The sequence below is a fragment of the Caretta caretta genome, chromosome 2 (assembly GCF_965140235.1).
Source record: "Caretta caretta isolate rCarCar2 chromosome 2, rCarCar1.hap1, whole genome shotgun sequence".
Classification (NCBI taxonomy): Eukaryota; Metazoa; Chordata; order Testudines; family Cheloniidae; genus Caretta; species Caretta caretta.
In genome coordinates this window covers 125459479-125474724 of record NC_134207.1, presented here as the reverse complement: position 1 = coordinate 125474724, position 15246 = coordinate 125459479, and the positions used below count along the sequence as shown (strand labels likewise).

Below are 15246 nucleotides of genomic sequence, written 5' to 3'. Positions count from 1 at the left end.
ACCAGAAGAATCTGCTCCTTTTACTTTGCTAGGACTCAGTATAGAATACCAGTATTGTTATATTTTTATGAAGATTTTCAGCACAGAATATTCCATTTAACATGCAAAGTGAATATTTGTGTAAAGAACATCCCTTTCCCAACCTTCAGCATGAACAAAATCCTTTCATCTGAATGTTCACGAATAGTGAATGCTAAAGGACTGGAAAATGGTTGAAATGAACAGCCATTTGAAATCTGAATGGATGCTCTTGGACATGGGTTTTGAAGTATTTGGCCAGTTCTATGTATGGGCCTTTTCTTTCTGAAAGAGGAAACACAGTAGGTAGCATAAATAGAAACCCCCAGATATGGAACTGTTAGTTTAGAATTATGAAGAAGGGCTGCCAAGCATGGCTCCAAGATTAAAAAGAAAATATAAACCCTTACAATCCAATTGTGTTCCAAGAGGAGGAGAAGGGATTGCTTCTTGCCACACCTATTATTTTTTTTACTCAAAATAATATAACCAGGGCTAATCAGAGGATGAGTCACTAAACTTGTCCATCCATAAGTATGCATGTGGGTACTCCAGTCTGGATGTGGATGATCCCCCACTTACTGTGTGGTTAGAGGGGAAAACAAAAAGAAAGAGAATGTGGAGTTGTACACTGCTGGACAAAGCAAGTCCTTTTACATGAGCTGTTCTTCTGGCCAGCTTTGCAATACTTGTGACTTGAGCACTTCTGAAACTCTTATGAAAAGCGGCTTCTTACATGGGCTGATTTATTTTTCACTAATAGGCCATCCCACCAGGAACCCAGCAAACAAAATCTTTCTGCTCTGGTGCTTTGAGTACCTTTATAAAAGTGAGAATAATGGAATGTGGATTGCTTAAAGTACTGTGTTCAAAATAATGCAGCAGAATAGATTTAAAAATATACTTCATTTTCTTTCCTCAAAATTCACCATTTTAAACAATTAAAATTATATGTAACAAAAGATGTTCCTTGATGGTTTGGATGCATATATATTCCGTGATATAAATAAAGTCCTATTCCTTTAACCTGTAAATGTTTACTAAAGTTAAGCTGTAAATCAGGTCTGTCTCATTGCCATCTTGACAAACTCTCACCGCTAAAGGGTTTAGTAATAATGTATATAACAGCAGCTGCTGCACTCAGTGTTCTTTCTAATATTTGATGATTTATTTTTGAAGTTTTATTTCTAAAGACTTCTTGTTAATTGTTGTGTGCTTTAACTGGACTGTAGTACACTCCTCTTTTGATCACAGTGCAAGCAGCAAGCCACGCCTGGCTAAATCTTTAGGTTTCAGAGGAACAGCCATGTTAGTCTGTATTCGCAAAAAGAAAAGGAGTACTTGTGGCACCTTAGAGACTGGTTAGTCTCTAAATTGGTTAGTCTCTAAATTGGTTAGTCTCTAAGGTGCCACAAGTACTCCTTTTCTTTTTGTAAATTTTTAGGGTATCAGTAGCTTGATGGATTACTTCAGGGTCTCTGTTACTCCTGGGCTACATAGGATGCAGCTCCTGGGACATAACAAATTGTAAGCATATCACAGGATCTAACAATGTCACTAGGGAGTCCATACTGCCCAATAGACAAGGCATAGATTTCAAACAATAGGAGTAATAACGCCATTACCCTGATAACGTTCACTCCTTACTCCTCCATCTGAAGGCTGAAGCTGAGACAATGAAGTTCAAGTTCATTTGCATTCTCAAGGTGTTTCGCTGCATAATTATATCAAGATATTCTTGTGCCTTCTGAAAATTAGATGCTGTGTTTTTCATATCTGCTGATTGTCTCAGATTTAGGCTAAAAACTAGAAAAATCGTGCACCCCACAGCTGACAATAATATCAAGTTAGATTAGGAGCTTAATTTTTTATGTCATGGTGGTACTGTGAGATTATTCTGAATAATGTTTGCCTCATTTAATCATCTTTGTGTAGACAATTTTAAAATGTTACTCAGTCAATTTATTATGAGATCCTAACAGATCTGTGTTCTTACCATAAAAACTGCCTATAAGTAATTAATATGAGTAGAATGATTTTTTAAAATTATTTATGAAAAAAATCACTCTCAGCTTTCAAGATACCTTTGAAAAATGAGGATTACCCCGTGATCTGTGGGGAAAGTGGAGTTCACCTTATTTGTACAAATGCCTGTAATAGTTATGAGTCACAAATTTAGTTCACAATCCAGCAATCAAATCTATATGGGGTACTTGTGAGAAACCTCACTTACTTCAATGGGCTGTATGTATGGATGCATAGGGTCTGCCGAAATGGATCTGAGTGCAGGATTCAGGCCATAATTTGAATATTGTTGCCTGGAGCAAGTATTCTATTAAAATAGCATTTTTAAATGCATCGTTTTAAAAAAAATGTTTCTAAGCTGTTGTGTGGACAATTGATGGGTCTTTCAAAAACTGTGAATATTAGTGATGTTAAACAAATATTTTTTAACATTGAGTTTATTCAGGCAGGCCCCAGCAAGGCAGGGAGACAGAAAACAGAATGTTGGGTGCCTGATTTTCTCCAAAAAATGCTCAATTTTGTGGTATCTTGGAAAAATGCCAAATTCTGTGAGTACAGGAAAATTGAATCTACAAACCTCCAATGAGAGATAAATATGTCCATTCCACCTCTTAAATATTTCCACCTCTTAAAACTAGGATTCCTTCACATTCAGGAAGCTGACACTGTTCCAGTTTACAGCTGGTCCATACTTTTGAAGTTATTGCCATAACCCTAAGGATTAGAAATTTGATTTAAAAAAAAAACACACACAAAATTTGAGATTCTGGAGCACCATGGTCTCTGTGTGTATATAATGTCTTCTGCAGTTTCCACGGTATGCATCCGATGAAGTGAGCTGTAGCTCACGAAAGCTCATGCTCAAATAAATTGGTTAGTCTCTAAGGTGCCACAAGTACTCCTTTTCTTTTTGAGAATTCAACTGAAAGCTCATGTTTGGCTGATTATTCACCATGACCTCTAAATCTCACTGCTTCCCAGGATAGAGTCTCCCATCCTGTAAGTATAGCCTATATTCTTTGTTACAATATGTGTACATTTACATTTAGCCATACTAAAATGCATATTGTCTGCAACCAGTTTCCCAAATGATCCACATTGTTCTTTATTGTCATTTCTCAAACTGGGGTCTGCAGACCCCTGGGATTCTGCAAGGGTACTCCATGGGGTCTGCCAGCCCTGCTGATCAACTCCTCCCTCTCCCTCCCAGTGCCTCCTGCATGCTGGGCAACAGTTGTTCAGCAGCATGCAGTAGGCGCTGAGAGGGAGGAGGAGGCACGTTTGTGGGAGGGGTTGGAATTACATCCGGGTCCTCCGGCCCTGCTGATCAACTCCTCCTGCTCCTTTCCAGTGTCTCTGGGAGGCACTGGGAGGGAGGGAGAGGAGTTGAGGGAAGGAGTTGATCAGTGGGGCCAGCAGACCCCCTGGAGTACCCTTGTTTCCCCAATGTGCAGAAAGCGCTGGGAGGGAAGGGGAGGAGCAAGGATGGGGCATGCTTGGGGGAGGGGGTGGAAAGAGGTGGGGAAGAGGAGGGGGAGGGGTGAAGTGGGGGGTGGGGCTTGCAGCTGAGCAGGGGGCTTGGGGGTCTGTGAAATTTTTAAAATCAAAATGGGGGTCCTCGGGTTGCTAAAGTTTGAGAACCACTCCTCTATATTACTGTACTCTTCATTATTTACCACTCCCCCATTTTTTGTGTCACCTACAACTTTATCAGTTACAATTTTAAGTTTTATTCTAGATCATTGGTAAAAATGTATTAAATCTTAACATTTCTGTAACAAAGTCTTTGTTTGTGAATATGCCTAGATACCTTACAAGAACATACATAAAAATTTTCTGTCTTGAATAGCTTATAATCTAATGATTGCATCATGTTATGTTGTGCAAAATCCAGGAGATAACCCAACTTTTCAAAAATTAATCAAATACAAGTCTTTATTGAGGATAGGTAAATAAAACAAATATGGAATTTGATATCTGGAAAAGATGTTAAAAAGTGAACTTCCAAAGAGAGTTAGAACAGTGTTCAGACTATTATATGTCATGAGTATCTTCCGTGAGCTTCCCTCATCCCCATAAATCATACTTCTCTTGAAACAGATGAATGCACATAAAAACTGTGAGCCATATTGGTTGAGATTTCTTGACATTAAAGAGGGAATCAAAATCAGGCTTATACCGGAAAGGAAATCATTACCTTAACACTGTATCTATCATTCAAAAGGGATTTGGACATCCAAATCCATAGACAGTTTTCACAGTCTCACCCTAGACATTCATGTGCTGCAATACACTCACTTTCAAAATACTAATCCTTTAAGACTGGGACATATACATATTACCATTTTGTTACAGTGAAACATTTTACATAACCAAAGAAACAAAATGCAATTCGAATGTTATTTTTGTAATTTCACATGTTGCCAAGTAGTCAAGTACCATACATTATGTCCATTTATGCAGTAGCTTATATTTTAATATATTTTCTATAACATTTAGAATGTTTGTTCAGTGTGTGTGTGTCTGTTTGTGAGCGCACATGCATACATGCATTTGGACATAGCAAAATAATTAATGTTAAATCTCTGCTCTGTTTTCCCCATTCACACATCATGTCTTGTAAGCTACATTTAAACAAGTGCTTTCTACATCTTTGGAATGGCTGTAATTTAATTGTGTAGACTTAATCTGTGTTTTGTGTGAAATATTTGACCATTGCCTCCTATCAGAGCACACTTGTTATTTATTTTCACACCTCTCTTTCAGAGTCTGAAGAGCATATGGTAGTCTGTGTAATATTGCCTGAGATGTTGAAAGCAGAAGAGAAGAGGATGTATTTTTTTAATATCAAGAGAGCAACATCAGAGTGCATTGGCTCACTTGCTCCAGGAATACATGTACCCTAGATAGTCTTAGACTTCATTAAATCTTTTCTGTGGTTAACTCTTGTATGATAATTATTTTGCAAAGATATGAAGGAAATGGGTAAGCCGGCCTGATATAAATATGTGTGAGAGAATTTCTCCATGATTTCCCACTCTTCCCAATGTATAATGTGATTATATTTGCAGAGATTAGTGATGGGATGAGTTGGGTGACAATTCTGGCATATTTTGTGCCTTTATTGAAATTTCCCTGCCATGATTTTTATGTATTTCAGGGTTAAATCTTGAAACTTCTAAGTGAACTCAAGCTGGAAGCATTTTATCAGCTCCAAAAAGAGGAGCTGTGGTAGTAGGCCTGAGGCACTATAATAGAGTTGAAGTAGTAGCTAAGTACACTTTTTGGAATCACAATGGGTATCTTTCAGAGGAACAGCCGTGTTAGTCTGTATTCGCAAAAAGAAAAGGAGTACTTGTGGCACCTTAGAGACTAACCAATTTATTTGAGCATGAGCTTTCGTGAGCTACAGCTCACTTCATCAGATGTGTACCGTGGAAACTGCAGCAGACTTTATATACACACAGAGAATATGAAACAATACCTCCTCCCACCCCACATGGGTATCTTATCTGTCTATTCTCACTTCTTCCCTCCCCCTCCCCCAAAAGTTTTGAATCAGGTTTTAAACAGCTTTAAAATAATTGGGGGGGGAGGGCGGGTGTTAAATGGTAACATGCTAAATATATTAAGCTATGGTTCTCCTGTCCTTTGGAAAAGAGGGCTATGACTCCATAACAAGGATTGGAGGGTCATGCCCTCCAGATCCATATGTGGGGGTTGCCTCCACATATAGCTATACCATGCAGTAGAAGGACTCAACCATTTTCACAGCACCATCCCCCATCCTCCTTCACATAAACCACAAGGGTATCCTTGCAGAGATTTCCTCTGTTTGAGCCTCCGATATAAGTTGTAACGTAGTTAGGGAAAGAGAATCTGGCCCAATGATAGTAATTTGGTCCATTCATTGTAACAGGTTTTTCAATTATTGAATGAAACAATGAGAACTGTCTCTTATCCTATATTGACAGGTTTCAGAGTAGCAGCCGTGTTAGTCTGTATTTGCAAAAAGAAAAGGAGTACTAGTGGACCTGACAGACTAACCAATTTATTTGAGCATAAGCTTTCGTGAGCTACAGCTCACTTCATCAGATGCATCCGATGAAGTGGGCTCTAAGGTGCCACTAGTACTCCTTTTCTTTTTATCCTATATTCTTGCTTCCGACTCTGCAATATGGCACATACTTTGTGTCCTTAAGAAACATTTTGAAAGAAGATCCAGTGTGAAAATAGGATAGAATTGGAAAAAAAGAGGTACCTCATTTTTCTAACAATACATTTTAGATAGAGAAAATTTCAAAAATCCATTCATTGATTCCATCAAGTAACTGGTAGGTTCCTTTTGGTTAGTTTGCAGTTGGACAATTTCATATACATAGAAGAGAGAAACTGTCTGCACAGAGAAACCTATAAACTTACAAACTATGAAATCTGGAACTAAACCCAAATCTGAACTCTGCTGCATAGGTCTATCTATATATTTAATATAGTGATGTTTATTTAAAGGATTTTATTGGGATGATTTAATTCATGGTCTAAATTCCTCTTCTTATAGCAAGAAACATGACAAATTTACTTAGCATAATTTTCCCAAATTTTTTTCTGTCAGTATTATGTCTCAGTTTGCAGTTCCTGAGTCCCAACTGATCTATATTTAACTTCAAGGAAATGTGATTTAGAAGATGTAAAGTTTATTTAAACTACAGAAGTGCTCAAATCAGACTCAGAACTGAGCATCCACCATCCAGAGAAACCAGACTGAAGTAAATGGGTGGCTCTGCATTTGCAATGGGAAGAATCAAAACCCTGGACCTGACCCCTCTACCACCAGGCTTGGGGCTTGTTCAAATCTTTGTTAGCCATTAGTGGAGACACATGCTATGTTCTGTACTTGTATTTGTGATGTCATTGAGCCTTAACCCCTATTGTCCATATCTAAACCTCAGAAGCACATGTCTGAAAGTGATTAGAGGGCAAGTAAGTTAGCATTCCTGAATTGTGTGGGTAAGTACACTCCTCAGACTGTGGCACAAGCCTGTACCCATGCCAGTTTGTAGTATGGAAGGGGGTAAGAAGCGTGTATTAGGTTTTGAGATTCAACAGTCTTCCACCCCCATTCCACAATGCAATGAACCCTTTTCTCCCTGACCCTTACCCAATCTATAAAGGACCCTGTTCTGCGGTTTTCAGTGTTCATAGTGAGCTCTGCTGACCACATCAGAACACTTTTCCACTGCACTCTTTTAATCAGTGCAGGTGAATATAGATCCTGCTCTGAGACCAGCTGCCTGGCCCACCAACCACACCTGGGTGCTGATAACTGTGTGGTCAGAATATATCACCCTCCTCAGCTTCACCTGGAATGGCAGAATATACCGCTATGCCAGGAAATTTCATAGAGGCTGGAGCAGGTGGGAGCTGAATGGACTCTGGGAACACATCAAGCACATGAGGCTCTTATACAGGAAGGCAAAAGACTTGACGAGTTGCTATGGGAGAGCTTGTTGTACATGCCCCTTCTATAACGAGAGTACTGAGTGATGTCAAGGATCCCAGTACAGAGCCTAAAGTGACTCTCAATCCCCTCCTCAATCCTGCCAGCCTCATCATCTGATGGGATATTCATGAGGTCTACAGGAAGGAGGCAGCAGGACCATAGAGGGTGCCCTGGAAGACCTGGAGGATGAGTAGCTTGTCATTTTGCACACTTACTCAGAAGAGCCACTTAAGGAAGCCTTTTGACGAACCCGAGGAGAACCCCCAGTCACTGCAGAAACCAGAATCTAAGGCTGGTAATTTACAATGGACCCCCATCACCCTTGCCAATGTCCTCCTCGCCAATATCTCCTCTTGCTCTAGTGCTACCTTTTTTAATTTAAGCCCAGCCCCTGCTCCACTCCACCCTGAAATGGACCCCATGTATACATGACTGTCCTTCTTCAGCTATCCCTCGATACAAGGATGATGTCTGCTAATGGGATTAATTGGTGAGTTTTTAGGTGGCTGAGAAGCCCAATTTGTGCCCTGCAGATTTTCCCAGAGAAGTGACAGGTGTAATCTTGGAGAAGACATAGTTGTTGGCTAGACTGTTGAGCCCTTTCTTTCCTCCTTTGTCACTTCTCTGTCTCATGAGCACATCTGTTCTCCTCAAAGTGGGCTGTGGCTTGGTGTATGGTGTGGCACTACTGTTTGACTGTACTCATTTCAGCAATCAGTGACTATATTGATTTCCCAAGAACCACTATTATGCATTTGGCAGAAGCTATAAATCAGATTATTTAGGAACAATCATTGTGCCTCTGTGTCTATGCATTTCTTGGCCAGCATGCAGTCAGCATGTTACACTAATAAAAATGATATCAACAGGATCTTGTAAGAGGGACAAGGCAAATTGCCACGTTTATTGGAAATACAACAAAATATTCCTATATGCAATTTCTATATAGATCCAGTCACACACACACACATTCACACACAGGTTCTACATAAAGTTTGTTATAGTTACCAGCCTAGATGTTGCTCGTGCCAAGTCACTGACCAGGTGGTCTGGACATAAGAGTGGAGCCGAGTTATTGTCAGATGCGCATCCGATGCTCCTGGAGGGTGGTTGTAGAACTGGACTCAAAGAACACAGACCCAATTTTTATAGGTCTCTGGTTCAATACAAGTCTATGGGAGTTGCTTCATCATGCTGAATTTACAATTGAGATGACCATCAATCAGCTCAATCAGCAGGTGGTACATCCATGACAGCTCTATGATGGCTAGGTGTTATCTTCTTGTTCTTCCTTGATGCGTTTTGGGTGGATTCCGGTTCGCCCTCCGAGGGTCATTCAGTTATCTCCACTTTGCATATTCTTCGGCCCATCGATATCAAGGTTGAAATTCTTAGGATTAGGCTGGCACCATTTACTAACCAATTATTTCCCTGCTTCAGGCTCTCAATTCCATTCACTCATCATTCATTCTTTTACTTAACAACACAATCTATGACTCTTGATTCATTTAACAAGTTTTATCCCACTATCTATTGGATACCAAGATTTACACAGGCATGACAACGGGCCCCCGCGGGGGAAAAGCATCAGGGTGTTTTTTAAAGAACAGCATTGTTTCCTCAAAGTTCTTATCACTTTCCAGCACAGACTCTTTGTCCTGTACCAGCCTGAAATAATTAGCACTTTGGCCTTGCATTTGGTACAGAGTGAAATTCAACAGCATGGAACTGATGTTCACACCTTTTTACAATACCTATATACTCTTTTGTCTATCTTTATTTCTACTACTAAATAATTATAATTCTATCATACTTATATAACTTTGAGGGCGACCCAACAAGCAATGGTCTGGGGGCCATGTAGATTAGGTGGGAAGGGAAGTGGCAGAGTTAGAAAGGTCCTACTTGAGGATGGGGCAGTTGCAGAAAACATATAGTTGTCTGTCTTAAGTTAGTAACAGCTGTCTTTTGTTCCTTGCATGTTTACATGGTTTCAGTGCTTCCCCACCCACTTCCCTCCATCCTGATTTTATCATCCCCTTAAAAAAGGGAGCCACGTGGAATGGTTGGGGTTGGGGTGGAGTAGAGTTCGGTCTGGGAAGGTCAAGGGAACACATTTTATGAGGAAAAGTTAGTCACAGAAGTCCTTTCTCCCTTGGAAGATTACAAAAATTGTCACCATCCCTGTCCCTGGCTTATCCCCACTCCCAGCCATGTTGCACAAGCAAGAAGAAATAGGAGTGGGAGAAGGATCTGAACTGGAAGTTGGATAAACACAGTGTGGTAGTCTTTTGCAGTGAAGAGGTGAGGGGCTTGTGGTACTCCTCTGAAATTTCAGGGAATCAAATAAAGTTGTGGTGTCTGTGTCTCTTTCCTGGTCCATTTCATTGTTGGTAGGCAGGCAGAGTGGCAGGATTTTCTGATGATGGCAGAGAATGGGCAGTTCTCATGGTTTGCAGCTCCCTTTACATGGAGACTCCATACGCTAGCTAAGAATATAGCAAATTTACAGTCAAATTATCTCCTAGTCCAGTGAGCACATTTCAGAAAATATCTGATATAGCAGAAACTCCCACTGGGTCTTAAAATTCAACAGCAGTACAAATCTGTTTGGTTTACCTAAAGGTTTCAGAGTAACAGCCGTGTTAGTCTGTATTTGCAAAAAGAAAAGGAGTACTTGTGGCACCTTAGAGACTAACCAATTTATTTGAGCATAAGCTTTCGTGAGCTACAGCTCACTTCATCGGATGCATACTGTGGAAAGTGTAGAAGATCTTTTTATACACACAAAGCATGAAAAAATACCTCCCCCCACCCCACTCTCCTGCTGGTAATAGCTTATCTAAAGTGACCACTCTCCTTACAATGTCTATGATAATCAAGTTGGGCCATTTCCAGCACAAATTCAGGTTTCTCCCCCCCCCCCCCACACACACACACACAAACCCACTCTCCTGTTGGTAATAGCTTGTCTGAAGTGACCACTCTCCTTACAATGTGTATGATAATTAAGGTGGGCCATTTCCAGCACAAATCCAGGGTTTAACAAGAACGTCGGGGGGTGGGGGGGGAACAAGGGGAAATAGGTTACCTTGCATAATGACTTAGCCACTCCCAGTCTCTATTCAACCCTAAGTTAATTGTATCCAATTTGCAAATGAATTCCAATTCAACAGTCTCTCGTTGGAGTCTGGTTTTGAAGTTTTTTTGTTGTAATATCGCAACTTTCATGTCTGTAATCGCGTGACCAGAGAGATTGAGGTGTTCTCCGACTGGTTTATGAATGTTATAATTCTTGACCTCTGATTTGTGTCCATTTATTCTTTTACGTAGAAACTGTCCAGTTTGACCAATGTACCTGGCAGAGGGGCATTGCTGGCACATGATGGCATATATCACATAGGTGGATGTGCAGGTAAACGAGCCTCTGATAGTGTGGCTGATGTTATTAGGCCCTGTGATGGTGTCCCCTGAATAGATATGTGGGCACAGTTGGCAACAGGCTTTGTTGCAAGGATAGGTTCCTGGGTTAGTGGTTCTGTTGTGTGGTATGTGGTTGCTGGTGAGTATTTGCTTCAGATTGGGGGGCTGTCTGTAGGCAAGGACTGGCCTGTCTCCCAAGATTTGTGATCATCATGAATAGGTCGGAATATGAACAAGAGGCTGCTCCGCAGCTCTCCAGCACCACTTTCTACAAGCCATTACCCTCTGATCCCACTGAGAGTTACCAAAAGAAACTAAAGCATTTGCTCCAGAAACTCCCTGAAAAAGCACAAGATCAAATCCGCACAGACACACCCCTGGAATCCCGACCTGGGATATTCTATCTACTACCCAAGATCCATAAACCTGGAAATCCTGGGCGCCCCATCATCTCAGGCATTGGCACCCTGACAGCAGGATTGTCTGGCTATGTAGACTCCCTCCTCAGGCCCTATGCTACCAGCACTCCCAGCTACCTTCGAGACACCACTGACTTCCTGAGGAAAGTACAATCCATCGGTGATCTTCCTGATAACACCATCCTGGCCACTATGGATGTTGAAGCCCTCTACACCAACATTCCACACAAAGATGGACTACAAGTTGTCAAGAACACTATCCCCGATAATGTCACGGCTAACCTGGTGGCTGAACTTTGTGACTTTGTCCTTACCCATAACTATTTTACATTTGGGGACAATGTATACCTTCAGATCAGCGGCACTGCTATGGGTACCCTCATGGCCCTACAGTACACCAACATTTTTATGGCTGACTTAGAACAACGCTTCCTCAGCTCTCGTCCCCTAATGCCTCTACTCTACTTGCGCTATATTGATGACATCTTCATCATCTGGACCCATGGAAAAGAAGCCCTTGAGCAATTCCACCATGATTTCAACAATTTCCATCCCACCATCAAGCTCAGCCTGGTCCAGTCCACACAAGAGATCCACTTCCTGGACACTACAGTGCTAATAAACGATTGTCACATAAACACCACCCTATACCGGAAACCTACTGACCGCTATTCCTACCTACATGCCTCCAGCTTTCACCCTGACCGCACCACACCACACGATCCATTGTCTGCAGCCAAGCTCTGCGATACAACCGCATTTGCTCCAACCCCTCAGACAGAGACAAACACCTACAAGAGCTCTATCAAGTATTCTTACAACTACAATACCCACTTGCGGAAGTGAAGAAACAGATTGATAGAGCCAGAAGAGTTCCCAGAAGTCACCTACTACAGGACAGGCCTAACAAAGAAAATAACAGAACACTACTAGCCGTCACCTTCAGCCCTCAACTAAAACCCCTCCAACGCATTATTAAGGATCTACAACCTATCCTGAAGGATGACCCAACACTCTCACAAATCTTGGGAGACAGGCCAGTCCTTGCCTACAGACAGCCCCGCAACCTGAAGCAAATACTCACCAGCAACCACATACCACACAACAGAACCACTAACCCAGGAACCTATCCTTGCAACAAAGCCCGTTGCCAACTGTGCCCACATATCTATTCAGGGGACACCATCACAGGGCCTAATAACATCAGCCACACTATCAGAGGCTCATTCACCTGCACATCCACCAATGTGATATATGCCATCATGTACCAGCAATGCCCCTCTGCCATGTACATTGGTCAAACTGGACAGTCTCTACGTAAAAGAATAAATGGACACAAATCAGATGTCAAGAATTATAACATTCATAAACCAGTCGGAGAACACTTCAATCTCTCTGGTCACGTGATTACAGACATGAAAGTTGCGATATTACAACAAAAAAACTTCAAAACCAGACTCCAGCGAGAGACTGTTGAATTGGAATTCATTTGCAAATTGGATACAATTAACTTAGGTTACCTTGCATAAGGACTTAGCCACTCCCAGTCTCTATTCAAGCCTATTTCCCTTGTTTTTTCGTAAACACCCCCCCCCCAAGACATTCTTGTGAAACCCTGGATTTGTGCTGGAAATGGCCCACCTTGATTATCATACACATTGTAAGGAGAATGGTCACTTTAGATAAGCTATTACCAACAGGAGAGTGGGTTTGTGTGTGTGTGTTGGGGGAGGGGAGAAAACCTGAATTTGTGCTGGAAATGGCCCAACTTGATTATCATAGACATTGTAATGAGAGTGATCACTTTAGATAAGCTATTACCAGCAGGAGAGTGGAGTGCGGGGAGGTATTTTTTCATGCTTTGTGTGTATAAAAAGATCTTCTACACTTTCCACAGTATGCATCCGATGAAGTGAGCTGTAGCTCATGAAAGCTTATGCTCAAATAAATTGGTTAGTCTCTCAGGTGCCACAAGTACTCCTTTTCTCGTTTACCTACATAACTGATCAAACCCCTCCAGTCAGCATTATATAGAGGGATAACCATTGGTGCAAACATCTCTCTGGCATAAATTGCCAGATCTCCTCCATAGGACTGGAAAATCACTTCTTTCTGGTAACCTAAAAACACTTTGTTCTCCGAATGTTGGCCAGCCTTTAAAAAAGAAATTACAAACTGGTAACATAACCCCTGGAAGGAACTCTTTCCATCCTTGGGACACTACGAGAATTTGAATGTTTTAAAACCTTAGTGTACTTTTTTGTACCATTATTAGACTCTGCACCTTCCTCGTGGTCTGCAAAAGTTGTCTGAGAGCCAAGGATAGTCTAACAGTTGCATTCTTGGAATGCTGAAAAGTATCAAAATTGTGGCCTACAGCACTGTTATGTTATGTGGGGGGAATTCTCAAATTCTTCCAAAGGAAAAAAAAAAGTACAAAGCTAGCTTTCTCTGAATTGGCAGGACCTTCAGTTCCCGAGAGGGAAACCATTCCACCAGGAGGGTAGGAACAGCACTGCAGAGACATTAGTGGTGGAGAGAGAAGGACCCTGAAAGAGCGGCTTATAGAGATGGTTTGGAAAATCCAGGAGCATTTTGAATTCTTTAGGGCATTGGAGGATCAGGCTATTCAGCAGAGACATTGACTCACTGGTTCCCAGAGCAGGAGACCCACCATAGGGAATGGGAGAATTCCCTAATGGAAAGGCTGAGAGACCTAGGGATTGAAAAAGTTCAGGGGCTGCCTGCTGCTGTGGCCACCGCACCTGTCTCAGAACAGCCACCTCCTCCTCCAGCTGCCAGCTAGCACGCTGCTGAGCCAGAGCACCCTCTATCCAGAACACCCCTTAGTGATCAGGATGAGAACATCATATTGCCTGCAGGATTCCCTGTACCACACCCTGCACTATTACCCAAAACAATAGCCACCCACTTCTGCATTGACTTCCCTGAATCGAGTGTTCTGGCACTGGAGGGTTGGTGCAAGCTCATCACCCTGCTCATGAACATCTGTTTCCTCATTTGGAAGTTCTGAAGCCACTGGTAGTCTTTCCTGGTTTCCCAAAGGATGTGACCCCACCACAGCATACTGGTTCTCTTGCATCAGAAATGAGGGTCTACCAGAGGGTATACTGTGGCAATACTGACAGTCACCATACCTGCACCATGTGCTCTGAATGTATTGACACTGACCCTCAAGATCAGTTGTCTTCAATGTGTCAGAAAGTTCTGTCCAAATTCCGTGCAGTATCTCATCAATTGTCTGCTCCACCGTATAATCATTTGTCCTTCAGTAAGGAGCACGATCAGAACTATGTCATCATCATACTGTTGCTGCAGGTCTTCCACCAAGTTTGGCATGGAATTACAGCAAGGGGAGACATGATCAGGAACTGCCATAGGTGAAGTGTGCAGGTGGGGGACAGCACCAATAACACACACAGCAAATTGGTTCCTAGAATGTCTCCCTGTCAGCACAGAACCCTGGGATCCCTCTGCTACAATGGTAGTGCCAATGTCGCGTAACAACAGGAGCAATCTGGACGCTGACATACGCACATACACAGCATTATAGCCGTGTCAGCACAGCATATGTGGACCCGCAGCACAGGAATGGGGAGCATGCACAAGCATGTACTCGGTTAAGTAAATAAGTATGTGTGCCAGTGTAGACAAAGCCATGGAATAGGTAGCCAAATTCTGCTCATTGATTCATCAGTCTGCATCCAGAACCACTCCTCTGACTCTCACATTCCTGTACTATGCTCTGGATGGACCGCGTAAAGTGGTGAGAAAGTAGCTCAGGCTTCATCATTTGCCTCTTGTCTGACACAAAACAAGGTAAGCCAAATTTCAGTGGTG

At 41.9% G+C, this 15246-nt stretch overlaps 2 long non-coding RNA genes across 5 annotated transcripts in view; one reads left to right on the top strand and one right to left on the bottom strand.

The window, feature by feature from the left end:
* LOC142071094 (uncharacterized) overlaps positions 1-4950 on the top strand; it is an 89958-nt gene extending 85008 nt beyond the window's left edge. The window contains exon 3 of the long non-coding RNA XR_012667062.1: positions 4810-4950. This is a non-coding gene — a long non-coding RNA (uncharacterized LOC142071094). The remainder of the gene's footprint in view (positions 1-4809) is intronic.
* Positions 4951-8416: 3466 nt separating this feature from the next.
* LOC125632044 (uncharacterized) overlaps positions 8417-15246 on the bottom strand; it is a 73730-nt gene continuing 66900 nt past the window's right edge. For all 4 annotated transcript variants that reach the window (XR_012667060.1, XR_012667059.1, XR_007355155.2 and 1 more), the window contains one exon: positions 8417-10032. This is a non-coding gene — a long non-coding RNA (uncharacterized LOC125632044). The remainder of the gene's footprint in view (positions 10033-15246) is intronic.